This window comes from Acomys russatus, chromosome 24 (assembly GCF_903995435.1).
Source record: "Acomys russatus chromosome 24, mAcoRus1.1, whole genome shotgun sequence".
Taxonomy (NCBI): domain Eukaryota; kingdom Metazoa; phylum Chordata; class Mammalia; order Rodentia; family Muridae; genus Acomys; species Acomys russatus.
Window position 1 is genome coordinate 3,694,068 of NC_067160.1, and position 17,023 is coordinate 3,711,090.

Genomic DNA, 17,023 nt, shown 5'->3' on the forward strand with positions numbered 1-17,023 from the left:
CTAAGTGGTATTTTTTGTTTGCTTGCTTGTTTTGTTTTCCTGTTTTTGTTGTTGTTGTTGTTTTGTTTTTTGTTTTTGACAGTCTCGCTATGTAGCCCTAAGTGGTGTGGAAGTCACTCTGTAGACCAGATCAACCTCCAGCAGACCCACCTGTGTCTGCTCTAGAGCGCGGACATAAAATCCCACGTTACCTCAGCTGGCTCAAGATGAGGTTCCTGAGATACTTAAAGGTCTAGATCAGCTTTGCCTAATAGTGGTAGTCTACCCTTGCATTTAATGTTTCTTACAGCATGAGAAATCAATGTTCATGAAAAATACCTTTACTGGGCCAGCATGATGGCTCACTGGGTGCTTGCCCCAAAGCTTGCTGATCAGGGTCCCTGGAACAGTTACTATCCTCTGACCTCAGCTTACATGCTAAGGGTCCATCCATATGCACACATGTGTGCACATGCACACACAATAAATATAATATGAATTTCTTCTGGGGAAGACCAGAAGGTTAAGGTCCATGGAGAGTCAGAATTCATATGTAGGGCTATGTCTCTCTTGCCATTTTCACTATGCTGCGCTTGCACTTTAAATCTTTCTACATTCTTGATTACTGAGCCAGTGAGTAAAGCCAAGGACCAAGTTGGGGAAAAAATACAAAGGAGTTCTTTTTAGCCTGCAAATGTCAAGGGTGAGGACATATAGCTGTGTTTTCACCATCCAGCTAGTCCTACAGCCACTTGGCTTTTGTGAACAACAAAGGGGACAAATTCTCCATGACACTTCTGACAAATCAAAAAAATGAAGAAAAAAAAGTGTCTACATGAAGATGTGGAACTTTACCTTTTGCTTGGAACCCATGCTAGGATGACAAGGACATGAATCCACTAAAGCATAGCACGTATTAGCTCGTCTGTTCTTCCTGGATACAACGAGGTTTTATATGTAACATGGTTTAAGGATGATCTTGCTTATCAGTGGGCAAAGACCTGTGATGAGACGCGTATCCAAGGAAGAATTCACTTTTACATGGGGTTGAAAGAACATCAGAGGCATGCTTCTTTAAAAGTGATGCTTCCACAGTTGTCCCAGTAGCAATAAATCTGAAACTACAGAACACCGACTTGACTTATTCAAGGCAATGTAATTTATTAAGTGCCTATTTAAATGCTGAACTGCTGGTTACCACACACAGAGCAAGCATGGCCTGCTCATGCTAGTTCACAGCGTTTAGACTCCTTTTGTGAACTCCCAAGCAGGGCAAAAGCTATTTGGGATGAGCTATTGCCTGGACACAAAGAAGTCACTTGAGTTGGCCAGCTTAGCTCCTTTACAGAGCAAGGAGAAAGGACAAAGAAGGGACAGTCTTGTTTCTCAGTTCTTTGCACAACCAACCTAAGACTTAGGCACCTTCTAAATCAACCTTTCTTACTCATTTTTCAATCTATGAAGGAATAATTTAATATTCTCTAGATTTTGCAACTTAGAAATGTTTATAAACCTTCTCCAACAATTCTCTTGAATAACACGTGTATTTAAAAAAAACGCAATGTCTTGTCTTTTTGTTGGGACAGCTGCCCACAGGGTTTATTGTTGGTATTTCAACTCCTTCAGTTTGATATCCACATTTTTTTAAAAAGATTCATTTTGCTCAGTTCTTTTGCTGTTGAAAATATTCTCGGCCGCATTCAACATTGTGTGCAGTGCCAAGAATATGTTTTGGTTTACATGCATCTTTTTGGTTTTGTCCTGGTTTCTCAAGAATTTGCTGTTAACAGTCAGTGTTCATTTGGAGCCAGCAGAGTGTTATGTTTTCCTTTCATATAGAAAGGTGGTCGCTCATAGTTGGAACAGACAGCAAAACGATGTAGAGAAAATGCATACTGCAGTCCAAATCAGCCACGCCTTTCCCTATATATACTCAGCAGTGTCTGTGCAAGGAGGAGAAACACACTTGGCAACCAAGGCCACAACAGAGGAAGAGGAATGACACACAACTTAGAATTTTTACTTGTCAGGCCCAAAGGGGCTCTCTGCCTGCACATACACTCTCTAATTCATTTGGGCTTTTGAAAGTTCAGATCCAAGAAACCGTCATGTGTGTGGGCATTGCTCATGGGACTTCTGGAGCTTAGGTATAATGTCCATGTTTTTTTGAGACTGTGCCAGGATGTAAAGAAATGTAAATTATGATTCCTAGGCAATTTTATTCTTTCATCTTTACTCAATTACGGCACCATCTATGTAGTAGAGGAAGAGGGTGAAGAGAAACTGTTTCTACTCCTGCACCCAGGCACCAGACTCGAAAATAGTTATATAAACACCTTCTAAGTTAATGGAAAATATTAGTATATTAGTTTTTTTATTTTCTGTACTTAAAAAATACTCCTAAATACAGGCTTGAACTTGCTTCAGGCTGGCCTCAAACTCACAACTCTCCTGCCTCATATCCTTAAATTATGAGATTACAGGTATATACCCTGTATCTGGATCACATTTTAAACCTTTTAAGTAGTTTTAAACAGTAAGGGCTTATCTTGCATATATGCTTGTATATATGTATTTGTCATGTTTTAGATTGCAAATTCTATGCAAAATGATATAAACAAGACAGAAATGCATATATCAATTTAATACATGAAAATCAATTTATTATATCACATTAAGAGAACAAGCAAAAACACACTAAGAACACAATGCAGAAAAACCTTTGGAAAAAAATTAATACCCTTAAGGATAAAGAGTATTCAACAAAGCAGGAACAGATGGAAACTATCTAAAAAGAAGACCTATGGGCCAGAATGTGGCTACAGCTTGGTGCTGAAGCCTAGGGTATGGGAAACACTACTCTCTGTGTGAAGCTCAGAGCTTTTCCTCCAGAAATGAGGCACAGGCAGCCGTTCTCATGCCACACAATGCCCAGACAGGAAAAAGGAATAGAACACATCCAACCCGGACAGGAAGAATAAAAGTGTCGTTCTTTACTGGTAACATTACCTGTAAAAAAAGATTCCACAAAAATCTGCAAAACTGCAAATTATAATCACCATATGAAACACACACACACACACACACACACACACACACACACACACACACACACACCAGAAGCAACAAAGAAAAATAAAGAAATAATGATAATTAAGTAATACAGGTTAATTGTTAGTTGATCAAATCATGGTCATGTCAATTACAAGAATATACGTCCTAGGTTTAAGAGATAGATATGATTCTATAGATATATAAGGTAAAACAGTTAAACCTACAGAATATAGCATTTAAAGATATTTTTATTATTTTAAAGATTCTTTGATAATAAAACAAGTTAACTCCTGGCAACACCCAGCATACCTCAAAGAAGATGATGAGCATCAACGAACCTCCTTATGGAATTGGCTTCAAAGGCAGCAAACAAGCCACTGGGCAAACTGTCCTTGTTTCTACCACAGACAGAATTCTGCCTAAAAAAGGGAAAGCTTGGATGTAGGCAGAGTCGACAGCCAAACTCTGCCAGGACAGGGTAAGCAAGTCCTCAATCGTTCCTGCCTTACAAATATGTCTGTCAGTTATATTGGGCCAGAAGGCTGAAGATGATGCTCCAATGTTATAGAGAGTTTTGGGTGACTGTTCAGGTAGCAAACTGTCTCTGTCATTTTCTGAATTTGGAAGCTAACCTGTGTTTCCTGTATACTCAGATAATTAATTATATTCCTTCTCAAGACTCTGATGGCGTTGAAGACCAGATGGTTTAGTTTTACAATTAAGCTTAGTTGTTTATGAGTTAAGATGTTTTCAGGTCTAGATAGATGTTTTAAGTTGATAATGACAAGATGTGATGGAGATTGATTTTTTTTTTAAAGATTTATTTATTATTTATACAGTAGTCCTACCAGAAGAGGGCCAAGATTGCATTATAGATGGTTATGAACCACCATGTGGTTGCTGGGAATTGAACTCAGGACCTTTGGAAGAACAGACAGTGTTCTTAACCTCTGAGCCATCTCTCCAGCCCTATGGAGATTGATTTACATTCAGAATTTTAGATGCATCAAGATAGGAAAGATGTTTTCTTCAAGGTTGCCAAATACAAATAGCTATGAAGTAGTATTGATATACTTTCTGATTGTTTTGTGGTTCTTCTTGCTGTAGGCAGTTTATTGTAGATATGTGTAATAATATAAATGCATATGTAAAAAAAGAAAAATAATTACAAAAATGAGAAAGAAAGAAAGACTTGAAGGCCATGCCTGCATTGCATTCTCCTTGGCAGGCAATTTAGAGCCTTTGAAGAATCACGATGCAGGAGAACTCATGACCGAAGGAGCTGGGCTTTAAGAAGCTAAATCTGGCTTTAGATGGAACAGTTCTGGGAAGGAACTAGGTTAATGGTGAGTTTGCTGACTATGAACCGAGGCTGAAAGAGACAGTCCCAGCGTGCACCAGTGGTGTCAGTACTTCTATTAAAAGAACCTTCCTCACCCTCCACCATGTCCTCACACCCTAAAATGCTCCCGGTTTAGAAGATAAGCTATGCATGCCAGATAAGGAACAGAGATAACAAAATGGGTAAAAGACAGTGGCCATGTGAACAGAAAAAGGGATTGCTGTGGGAGAAATCCCGGTGTGGTACAATGACTGCTTGTTTTCAGTCCAAGTCTCTGGATAATAAGATCCCAATAACACGGGAAAAGAAAGGGGGTGGGAAAACATTTTAGTTTGGAATCTGACATACTGGCAAGAAAAACCTGTTGCTGTGAGCAGCTTATTGGGAATACGGGGCTAGAGACAGAGTCGCCCATGTGGAAGCGATTACTGAGATCACGAAAGCAAGCGAGGCTGGCAAGGGGCAGAACACAAAGATGGCAGAAAAGTGTGAGTCCCACAGAAAGGCTCTGCAGGAAATCCCTCCAGTTAAGTATCAAAGTTGCGGGCAGTTCTACAACTGTGTCCCTATGAGTGCAGATGAAATTACCAAGCGTCTAATGCAGAATGTGGAGTTTGATTGTGGCTGGTCAGGAAACCTATGGGTGACTTCGCAGCCCCTTACCTGCTTAGTATTTCTACCAAATGGGTGGTGGAAGGCTGCAGAAGGAGACCAAGTTCAAAGCCAGACTTGCCCACAAACGAAGACACCATACCCAAACCAGAAACAGACAGAGCGTACCAGCTCAGCTTTAATTCTCTCCAAGTAGAATGCCAAATTCCGGTGGTTGTGGGAGTGGGCGCTGTGCAGACTTTACTACCTACCAAGGCCACCACTTTTCTAGGTTGGCAATGTGTCTTCCAAATATAATCTTGTGTTCAGTCTGGTCACCATGGAGAGCTTGTGCTGTGTGTGCGTGCATGCCTGGGGGGTGGGGGTGGGGCTCAAGGACACCTCAGGTGACTTTCCTTGGGAACTACTGTATTAATTACTTTTCTATTGCTGTGATCAAGTGCCATGACCACAGCAACTTTTGGTTTTGGTTTTGGGTTTTTTTTGGCATTCAGTCCCGGGGGGGGGGAGGGGTAAGACTTGCTCATCAGTTACGGCAGAGAAGCATGGCACAGTAGCAGGAACAGGTGCGAGTTCACATGTCTAATCCCACGCAGGAAGCAGAGTGGCTCTAGCTTTTTAAAACTCTTTCCTTGTGCTTCCTCTAACAAAGCCAGAGCTCCTTAACCTCCCAAACAGCGCCACCAACTGGCAACCAAATGTTCAAACGCCCCAGACTACGGGGCCTCCTACTCAAAACACCACAACTGCACACTTACCAATATTATTATATGTGGGCCTGTGTACCATGGCACACTCGTGGAGGTCAGAGGATAACTTTCGGGAGCTGGAATCAAAGTCCATCAGAATTGACAGCAAATACCTTTGCCCATTAAGCCATCTCACCAGCCCTCCACTTATTTCGAGGGCAGGGTTTACCTCTTGGACCCAAGACTCCCTGATTGGCCAGTGAGCCCCAGGGATGTGCTTGTCTCTGCCTCTCAGCACTGGGATAACAACTGTAACATTTTCCTAGGGTGCTGGGAATCAAACCCATTTCCTCCCACTTGCACAGTAAGCAGTTTACCTGCTGAGCTATGTCCAAAGCCTCCAGAAAGCTTATCCTTTGAGGCTAAGCATACCTAGCAATAAGCTGTGGACAGTCACTGTGCCTGATATTAGCAGTTTCAGTTTTTTCAAACTGGACTGGAAATATACATGAAAGTAACATAACTGTACTGACTCACTGGCAGTATATTACACCATATCAACTCATGCAGATGATGAATAGCTTCCTTTCCAGAATGGCTTTATAGCCACAATATGCCATCAGTGATGTTTAGAGAATGTGGCAAAATTATGCATACTGTATGCTCCCTGAATTTTTACTGCTTAGTTTTTTTACTTTTATAAAATTTATTTTTTATATATACATTTATATTATTACACATGTATACAATAAACTACCTACAGCAAGAAGAACCATGAAACAATCAGAAATTATACAAATGTTACATTCTTAGTGTTTTGGCTATTTGTCTTTGGCAGCCTTGAAGAAAACATCTTTCTATCTTGGCGCGTCTAAAATTCTGAATGCAAATCATTATCTTCTACAGCCTAATTTTCTTATTATTTTTTTACAGCCTAATTTTAAAAGCTCAGATCTTAAACAAGCTGACCCCACTTCAAGTACTTTCTTCACATTTGATGGTGGTTTCAACATATTATAACTGATGTGAAAATCCCTACACTAGTAACATCGTAGGTGTCCTAATGTTCAAACAAGACACTACATGTGTTGGTGGTAATGTGGTGTAAACAAACTTACTGTGCCATCGACTGCACAAAAATACAACATATAAAGAAGGCAGACTACGGGAGTGTGCCTACAATACCAGGGAGGTGGAGGTGGGACGTTTATTGGAGAAATTAATGACCTGGCCAACATAAGAAAGACTCATCTAAAACTGACAACCACCCCAAAAGTAACAACCCCTGTCTCCCCATACAATTATGTACAGTAAATAGCTGATAATAAATACACAACCAAAGTACTGGTTTATGACTTCACTTTATTTTAACATCAAGAGTGGACTTCTAGCCAGGTGGTTGTGGTGGTGTGTCCCTTTAATCCCAGCTGGAGGCAGAGGCAAGTGGATCTCTGAGTTTGAGGTCAGCCTGGCTGGTCTACAGAGTGAGTTCCAAGACAGCAAGAACTACACAGAGAAACCGTGTCTCAAAAAAACAAACAGGAAGAAGCAAAGGAAAGAAAAAGGAGGCGGGGAGGGTGGGAAGACTTTTAAGCCAGGTACAGTAGCATGGCACAGGCTTGCAATTCCAAGCCACTCTCATCACACACCCAGTTTTGAGGCCAGTCTGCACTATGAGAGCCTGTTTAAAAAACAAAGCACACTAAATTATACCAACAGCAGCCTTACACATCTGTTTACATCTGTCTGTACCATGACACACTGCTGAGTGATCCACTCAGCCCACACTGTCTGGGTTCCTGCTAGTGCTCTTTATGATGTTCCCACAATGCTGAAACTACTGGAGTTCTCAGAATGTATCCAAAGGAATCAGCACAGCACCATGTTTGTACCGCTACTGATGCTATGCATTGAACGCTTAGGCTCCATGAATTCTATAAGGCTTTAAATGTACTGCCATTACTTTTTACATTAAACGATCTGATAGACAGCAGCAACTTATTTGGGAGAGTCTGCTTACAGAATGAAAAACTGAGTAACGGACTCAAAGGAAACAGAAAGTGCTTGCTGACCACGTAAAAACCACTACTTAATTCCCAGCACCACAAAATAAAAGTGAGCTATGGATAAATTCATCCACATACTAATTTGACTTAAAGAAGCCCAGAAAGTAAAATACTCAGGACAGGCTGTGAAGATGGCCTATTGGTTCACCATACTGACTGAGTGCTTTCCATTTCAGACCATAAAAAAGACATTAACGTCATTGTAGCAGAAAAGTATGCAGGCAATCCATAAACAAAAAGGGAGCAAAGAACTCCTCAGAATACAGCATAGCACCCCACCCCCAAAACACCAACCACCCCCCAAAAGAGACTTGTTTGGCTGCCCATAAAGGTATAAAGTGGATTCAGTCTTTTTAACAATTGGTGTTATGTCAGTTGGATTGCTTATTACATAGGAAACCTCCCTGGTGGGGGCTGCAGAGATGGTCTGGAGGTTAAACGTGGCTACTGCTCTTGCAGAGGACCCAGATTCAGGTTCCCAGCATCCACACAGCAGCTCACAAGCATGTAGCTCAACTTCGGGGGGATCTGAAGCCCTCTTCTGGCTCCATGGACCCTTGCATGTATATGGTGCGTATAAACTCACACCAGCTCACATACAAAACTAATAAATCTGTAAAACACAAGAACAAAAACTTTAGCCTACCTACTTTAAAACTGACCACATCAAGAGTTCAGACAGTATGGAGCCTTTATAAATCACTGATACGGATAAAAGTGGCACAACTTTAGAAAGAACTGTAAAATTCTCTTTAACGTTTAAAACATGAGCTACACACGTTGCTGTATTTAGTCAAAAGGAATGACAGCGCTGTTCAGATAGAGATCTGTTTAGAGGACTTTATTTGTAGTGGGCCCTAGCCAGAAACAAACCAGCCAACACGTGAATGGAAAAACCCCATTTGAGCATACAAATAGTCCTTAGCAATTTTCAAAAATGTCCTATTATCATCTGTAATAAATTCCCAATTATGCCAAGTGAAAACAAACAAATGAATAAATAAACATATACATGATTCCAATAAAATTATGTTGACTATGTTTGACAGGTAAATACATCAGTTGTTAAATATCAGATGATTACTGTTCTAATTTTACCATAATAAAGTCATGAATAGTTGAGTGAAGATCTTTGAGAACTTACTTAGTTTCAATCCAGGAATTTAATAGTAACTTACATCTGAGACTTGGTTTACTCTATACTTGGATGTTAACTTAGGATTTCTGACTGCTAGAGTGGTAGTTTTACTAAGTAGACTTGGCTCGCCTCAAATTGTTCCCCAAGTGCTGGTTTTGAGGTGTGCACCACATCACCTGGCCTAGTAATTTACAATTTAAGTTCACAGTTTGAAAAAAAAAAAGTTTTACCCAAAATGCTGGCCCTTATCTACATTCTAAATGTAAAATACTCCTTTTCACAGAACGGTCTTTGAACTTCTATAGGTGAAATGTAGACTCTTACTCACTTACGCAATTAAATGAGACATAAAAACCCAAATGCAAGAAGAAACCTGCTAACAGCAGTGTACAAGAAGAAACCTGTCAGCTGCCCGAGTCTGCGAGTCTGTGGTGAGCACCTGAAATGCTCAGGCTCACTTTTGTCTTTTCCTAACTAAGCCTTTACTGTCTGCCTCAGGACAAGTTCAACCAGTTTTGCATCTGGCCTTTTAACTCTCTAGTTAAATTGAGGAGGAAATTGAAAAAACAGATCAATCTTCTAAAAGTGGCTTATGCCATGCAATTCTGTTCAAGGAACATGAATCTTACTGAAAAACATTTTTAAATCTGTATTTTTATTTGATTTCCAAGTAAAAAGGTAGACTTCTAAGTATATAAAGGTCCTATTCATTTAGAAAACAAGCTATTTTTTAAGTAAAGATAATGGAAAAGACAATAGACTTACTATGCTAACTTCCCAAAGCTAACAGGCTAAAGCCAATCGGGTGTGGGTCGCTCCTGATACCCGGTTGTGTTTCCATGCAACTGGAGCTTGCTCTGCATTATAACCAGTTCTTCCAGATGAAACTTCTGCAGGCTCTGGGGACCAGCTCTGAACATTTAAGTATTTTAAGTGAGCACATTTAAAAAGATTGTATTGATGGGGGCGGGAGAGAGAGAGAGAGAGAGAGAGAGAGAGAGAGAGAGAGAGAGAGAGAGGGAGGGAGGGAGGGAGGGAGGGAGGGAGAGAGAGAGAGAGAGAGAGAGAGAGAGAGAGAGAGAGAGAGAGAGAGAGAGAGAGAGAGAGAGAGAGGTGCTTCTCTGTACAGCTTTTGGGCTGGGGATGTAAGTCTAAGTGCCAGAGTCCAACCCCTTGCACTGACAAAAGAAAATTATTCTTAGTTTCTGCCAGACTTTAACATGAGTGAAGCACAAGACAGAAAGCACGACTCATTATACTGAAGGTTATTCCTTTGAAAATTCAAACTTGGTATTTCTAACAAATAGTGCTATCAGCCAGCTCTCATTAACACAAATTAACCTTATTTTATCTTGTATTTCTTTGAACTATACTGCTGCAACCAATTGTGGCAGCAAAACTGCCAGACGATCACATATGGCTCTTTCAAGTTTGAGCGCTTAACTCCATGTAGTTTACCTCTCAGCTGAGGCGGCTGGTTCCAACAGCTGCATGTCTCTGGTGGTGACATGCCCAGTCATACAGAGGACAGCTTTTTAGGAAGGCAGTGGTGTCTCTTTTTTTTTTTTTTTTTTGGTTTTTCGAGACAGGGTTTCTCTGTGTAGCCTTGGCCATCCTGGACTCACTTTGTAGACCAGGCTGGCCTCGAACTCATAGCTATCTGCCTGCCTCTGCCTCCCGAGTGCTGGGATTAAAGGCGTGCGCCACCACGCCCGGCTGCAGTGGTGTCTCTTATTAGCAGGAACACTGCTCTCTTTTAGAACTTTATATTTCACATTCTTATGTTAAGAGCACTTGTTAGAGGGTGGTGCACACTTGTAATCCCAACACTCGGGGAGGCAGAGGCAGACCTCTGTAAATTCAAGGTCTGCAAACTGAGTCCAGGACAGCCAGGGCTACACAGAAAGCCTGCCTCAGAAAAACAAAACAACAAAGAACATTTATTAAAATTCAACATGCGTATTTAACATTAATCAAAAAAAGGATTTTTATCATACCCAGCTTCAGAAAACATAGAATATTTATGAGTTGTGTGTGTGTGTGTGTGTGTACTACAGGCATGCCTAATGCCCTGAGGGCACAAGAGGGAATCAGATCCCCAGAACTGGAGTTGTGAACCACCACATGGGTGTACAAGTGCTTTGTTTTGTCTCTGCAAGAAAACAAATGCTCTTAATCACTACGTTCTCTCTCCAACCCTAGGAAAACATTAAAAAAAAAAAATTTTTTTTTTACTATGTATACTATGTTCTGCCTGTATGTACCCTGCAGGCCAGAGGAGAGCCATCAGGTCACATTATAGACGGCTGGGAGCTATGTGGTTGCTGGCAATTGAACTCAGGACCTCTGGAAGAACAGTCAGTGCTTTTAACCTGTGAGCCATCTCTCTAGCCCAGGAAAACAGTTTTAATAAAAAAAAAAATTCTGACTTGTATTTTTCTTACCGGTCTTGGCATTCCTCTTTATAGGTATTACTTTTGTACAGTAGCATGCTCCATATGGACCCTGAGGCATATGAACATTTGTTACTGACCCTTTGTTTCTATGAAGGCCCTTCTGGCCTTGGAAACATTCTAAGACTCCTGTTCACTTGCTTTCACCTTATGGATAATTCCGCTGTGTTAATGCTTCTATTATTTCAACCTTGTTTTTTGATAAAAGTATCAACTTTCACCCTTCATAACTGTGTTTTCTGCTCACTAACAGACCAATCAGCTACTACTTTTAGTTGTCTCTAATTTTGAGACAGTTATATTTATAAAACTACAAACTGAGCAGGCCATATAGAAATATATATGTATATACATATGCATGCATTAAAAATTAATGAAAACAAAACAGGCCACAAGTTTGGAGAGAGTGGGGACAAGTATATGGGAGGGTTTAACGGAAGGACATGTAAGGGAGAAAAGGCACCTTCTCAGGAGCTCACATGGGCAGAGCAGACCCCAGAAGCCTTCTGTGCCACCTGCAATGTCTAGTCCTAAGACACAGGCCGAGAGCCTCCCAAGTGGGAGCCACCATGCCCATTTTCATAATGAATTTCAGGCAGCATGATACTTTGTCCTTTCAGTTAGAAAATTGCGTTGGGGGAATTACACACCACACCTACAACCTCTAGAGCCATTATGATTAATTTCCTTCCCAGTAAGGGTCTCCAGTATAAGTTAATGAACCTTAAACATACATAGCTATTATTTTTTCAACTAAAATAAGTTAAAACACAAAACAACCATATCCCTCTATTGTGGGTAATGAGTGCAAGATGTCTAGGAATGATTTATCATTCTTAGTGTATCAGGCCAACAGAGTGAAGTAATGTGTCTTATTTAATACACCCAAGTCTACATATATAACTGCTCTTCTGCTCAAATGTTAAATCACAAAATTACTAAACAAAACCAGATTTACCTACTGAGGTTTCTCCTTTCTCTGGTTACTAGGAGTGTGACAGCTCAAGGACAGACATTCCTAAAAAAATCTAAAACTAGTGCATATTATCACATAATATGCTTGTAGCTTGTGAAGTTACAGTTGCTTAATTAAATAGCCCCCAACTATACAGTCTTTGACACATTTCTGTACCTGCTGTAAAGTTGTTCTGTTTATGTACAGTATTCGATGTCATAACGATAACTTCTGTAAATAAAAGTTTCCTAAGACATAAAAATACAGCTTAGGATTCACGGATGTAAGGAAACTTAAGTATAGCTTACAACTGCATTCGTGCACACCCTCCAGTACGAGGGACTGACCCCAGGGCTTGTGTATACGAGGCAAGCACTGTAGCATTGCACTAAACCCCCAGCCTTTACTGTCCTTTGATTATAGTACGAGGCTTACTGGATGGACTTAGGCAGTGGGTCTGGATACTTGAGTCCCACGAGACCAGGTACAAAGTAACACCTTTGCATAATAAACATCTACTACCCTATTCCCACAGAGGACATCCCACTGCCGATCCTCCCACCCAAACAATCTAAATCTAGAAAAAAAGAAAGTAGATAGATAGATCACCAAAAGGCAGGGCATGCATGGTGGCGCACTCCTGTAACCCCAACGCTTTGAAGAGTTCAGGATCACCCTTGGATCAGAAGTTCAAGGCCTGACCTACATAAGACCCTGCTTCCAAAAAACAAAATGTCACTGAAAATTTTGATGATTGACTCATTTGAAAAGCATCCATATTAATGGTTAGGCCACTAAATATACCAAGTAACAATATACTATTATTATTTCTGATACTCCTCTAAGACATACATTCAAAACACAGACAAACTAGGCCTGGTATTGCATGCCTGTAACCTCAGCATCCTGGGAGGCAGAGGCGGAGGCAGAGGCGGGCAGAGCTCTGTGAGTCTGAGGCCAGCCTGGTCTACAACAGTCAAGGCTACACAGAGAAACCCTGTCTCAACCAACCAAACCTAACCAAACCAACCAAAAAACAAAACAAAACAAAACAAAAAAAACAAAAAACAACAACAACAAAAAAACCACAGAGACGAAATTAAAAAGATGTTGTCTCTGTGAAAAAGCACAAAATTATCTATTAACCATTAATTGGATAAACAAAAAGTCACTTTTCCCACAGTGAACGCTACACAGAAAAACCCTGTCTCAACAAACAAAAGGGCACTTTTTTTTCTACATTAACAAAAGACAGTAATACAAGAGAAAATATAGAACATGAGAAAAGGATTTTTTTTATACTTCCTCATTTTAAAACATTTTATTTATTTATTGTGTATACAATGGTCTGTATGCACGTACACCTGCAGACTAGAAGAGGACATCAGATCACATTATAGATGGTTGTGAGCTATCATGTGGTTGCTGGGAATTGAACTCAGGACCTCTGGATAAGCAGTCAGTGTTCTTAACCTCTGAGCCATCTCTTTAGCTCCTGAGAAAAGGAATATTAAAAGCACTCTGTACTAACATTTTTTTTCAAGTTTGTTTCTGAAGATTTAAACAATTCCAAGGTATATAACCAAATTCCACTTAAATTCAATTTGAGCTTCTATTAATCTCTACTAATTGAAAATTGTTATCTTTATTCAACAAGTAGTTATCATCAGGAATATATGCCTAAGGATTGAAAAATCAAAATAGAAGATTTTGGTAGTACATTTCAAATTTTTTTTTTTTTTTTAATTCATTCATCGAAACATGTATTTGAGTTGGTGGTGTATCAACAGTGAGCTAAGTGCCTGGAAACATTTACCTAACAGTATTTTTATTAGAATAGTCCTAGACTTAACAAATGAAATGAAGATGTACAGTCTGTGATGACATGAACAAAACACAATGTACCCAATTCTGTCCCAAGTGCCCTTTGTCTACTTTGTGTCTACAGCTGGCTGTATGGCTTTCTTAATGATCTATCTCTAAATCTCTCAACCTGTAGTTTTGTTAATATCATATTCTAAAGCCATTCATTGGTCAAAGTTAAAGATACAGGGCACACGGGGTGGGAGTGGGGTGCACGCTTTTAATGCCAGCACTTGGGAGGCAGAGGCAGGTGGATCAAGGCCAGCCTAGTCTACAAAGTGAGTTCAGGATGACTAAGGCTACAGAGAAATCCTGTCTAGAAAACCCAAATAAAAAATTAAAAAAAAAAAAACATTGTATATTATACAATTCTTATTAGTTCATATGGTAGGGTTTAGGTTATGTCAAGCCATTTTATAACGATAAGCTAAAATCCAGTGTGTAACTATTCTGAATTAGACCCTCATGAAATCCAATCTAAGGAGAAAAGCCTGCTCTTTGATTACTTCTCCCTGGCAGGGTGCCTTGCCCGGCCACAAAGGAAGAGGATACAGGCAATCTTGATGAAACTTCGTAGGCTGGGGTCAGTTGATAGATTAGGGCTCCCCCTCTCTGAGGAGTAAGGGAGGGACACAGGGGGGAAGGGAGGGGCAGGAGAAGAGGGAAGGGAGGGACACAGGGGGGAGGGCCCTCTCTGAGGAGTAATGGAGGGGCACGGGGGGGGGGGGGGGGGGGGCAGGAGAAGAGGGAAGGGAGGGGCACAGGGGGGAGGGAGGGGCACAGGGGGAAGGGAGGGGCACAGGGGGGAGGGAGGGACACAGGGGGGAGGGAGGGGCAGGAAAAGAGGGAAGGGGCTAGAAAAGAGGGAAGGGGCTACACTTGAATGTGAAGTGAGTAAAATTTTAAAAATGAATTTAAATTTGAAAAAGGAAATGCTTAACATCCTTAGTCACCGGGAAATGCAACTCAAAACCACTCTGAGAGCCACATCAGAATGGCTAAGAACAAAAACTCAATTGACAGCACAACTGGCGAGGATGTGGAGAAAGGGGAACACTCCTCCATTGCTGGTGGGAGTGCAAACTTGTACAACCACTTTGGAAATCAATCTGGCGCTTTCTTAGAAAATTAGGAATAGTGCTACCTCAAGACCTAACTGTATACCACTCCTGGGCATACACTCCTAGAAGCTTGACAATACAGCCAAGGACACTTGTTCCACTATGTTCATAGCAGCCTTATTCCTAATAGCCAGAATCTGGAAACAACCTAGATGTCCACCAACTGAAGAAGAGATAAAGAAATGGGTACATTTACACAATGTATTAAAAACAAAACTATTAAAAACAAAGGAATCTTGACATTTGCAGGCAAATGGTTGGAACCAGAAATGACCATCCTGAGTGAGGTAATCCATACCCAGAAAACCAGACACATTTATAAGTGGATTTTAGCCATATAATAATACAGGATAACCACACTACCATCCAGACGTAAAGGAGCTAAATAACAAGAACTCTAAGGAGGATGCTTAATTCTCACTCACAAGTGCAAACAGAACAGACACCAGAGTTGCTTGAAGAGGAGAGGATGGGAGGCTACCATAAGGACCTCTGAAAGACTGCACCCAGCAGGGGATTGAAGCAGAGGTTGGGGGAAGAGCTCAGGAAGTCTTATGGTAGAGTTGGGGGACAGAAGGACCTGGAGGGTACAGGAGCTCCATAAGGAGAACCACAGAGCCAACAAATTTGGGCCAAGGGGAACGGACCTGCAAAGGCTGATGCACCAAGGACCATCCACAGAGAGGTCCTAGACACCTGCTCAGATGAAGTCCATAGGCAGCACGGTCTCCTTGTGAGTCACATAACATGGGGAATGGGGCTGCCTCTGACATGGACTCTGCTGCCCACTCATCGATCACTTCCCCCTTGCAGGGCAGCCTAGCCAGGCCACCGAGGAAGAGGATGCCGGCAGTCCAGATGAGACTTGATGGGCTGGGGTCAGTTGGCAGGTGGGGAGGGCTTCCCCTCTGAGGACTGGGGTAGGGGTAAGAGGGTGGGAAGGTGGGGCCAGGAGATGGAGGGTGCTACAATGATGGATGGTGCTACAATTTGGATGTGAATCAATTAAAAAAAAAAAAAAAGGATTATCAGATAGCTAAGGAACTAAAAAGAAATTAGAGATACATTGTATATTATACAACTTTTAGTAGTTTATGTGGAGCTTAGATTATGTCAAGCCATCTTGTAATAAGGTAAAATTCAGTCTAACTACTCTGAATCAGACTCTGTCAAGCATGGGGCCCCACTATGGGCTCACTGGCCATAAGTGACAGTGTGGTCTCACGAAACCCAATGTAAGGAGAAAAGAGCGCACGTAACGGAGCACATGAAAGTGCAAAGCTTTCCTCTCTTGTAGAAAGCTTGTGTCTATGTTTCTCATGTTCTGAACTCCAGATCTCTTAAAGTAAATCAAGTTACATGCTGAAGTTAGAATATAAAGATGTGTTAACAGTGGGAATTTGGGATAAAAACTATTTAGGAAAAGAAAGCACACTCAATTTCTGATTAACGGCACAAACGTAGAATGACAGTACAAAAAAATGTAAGCTCTTTAGACTATTTGTAGATATAAAGTATAAACCTTAGTATTTTTATATAAAAAGTAGATTGAGAAATACAGTTCATACTTTAAAATTATATTTGAATTCTATTTCATGTACATTTGAAAATATTAATTATAATAAATAAGGACTAAAAAACACATTTCTTTTTAAAGTTTGAGGTTATCAAAAAACAAGTTATACAATCTTTTCCCTAGGCTTTAGATTTTGGAAGTGTTTGTAGAAAACAGGCTTTTTAAAAGCAAATTT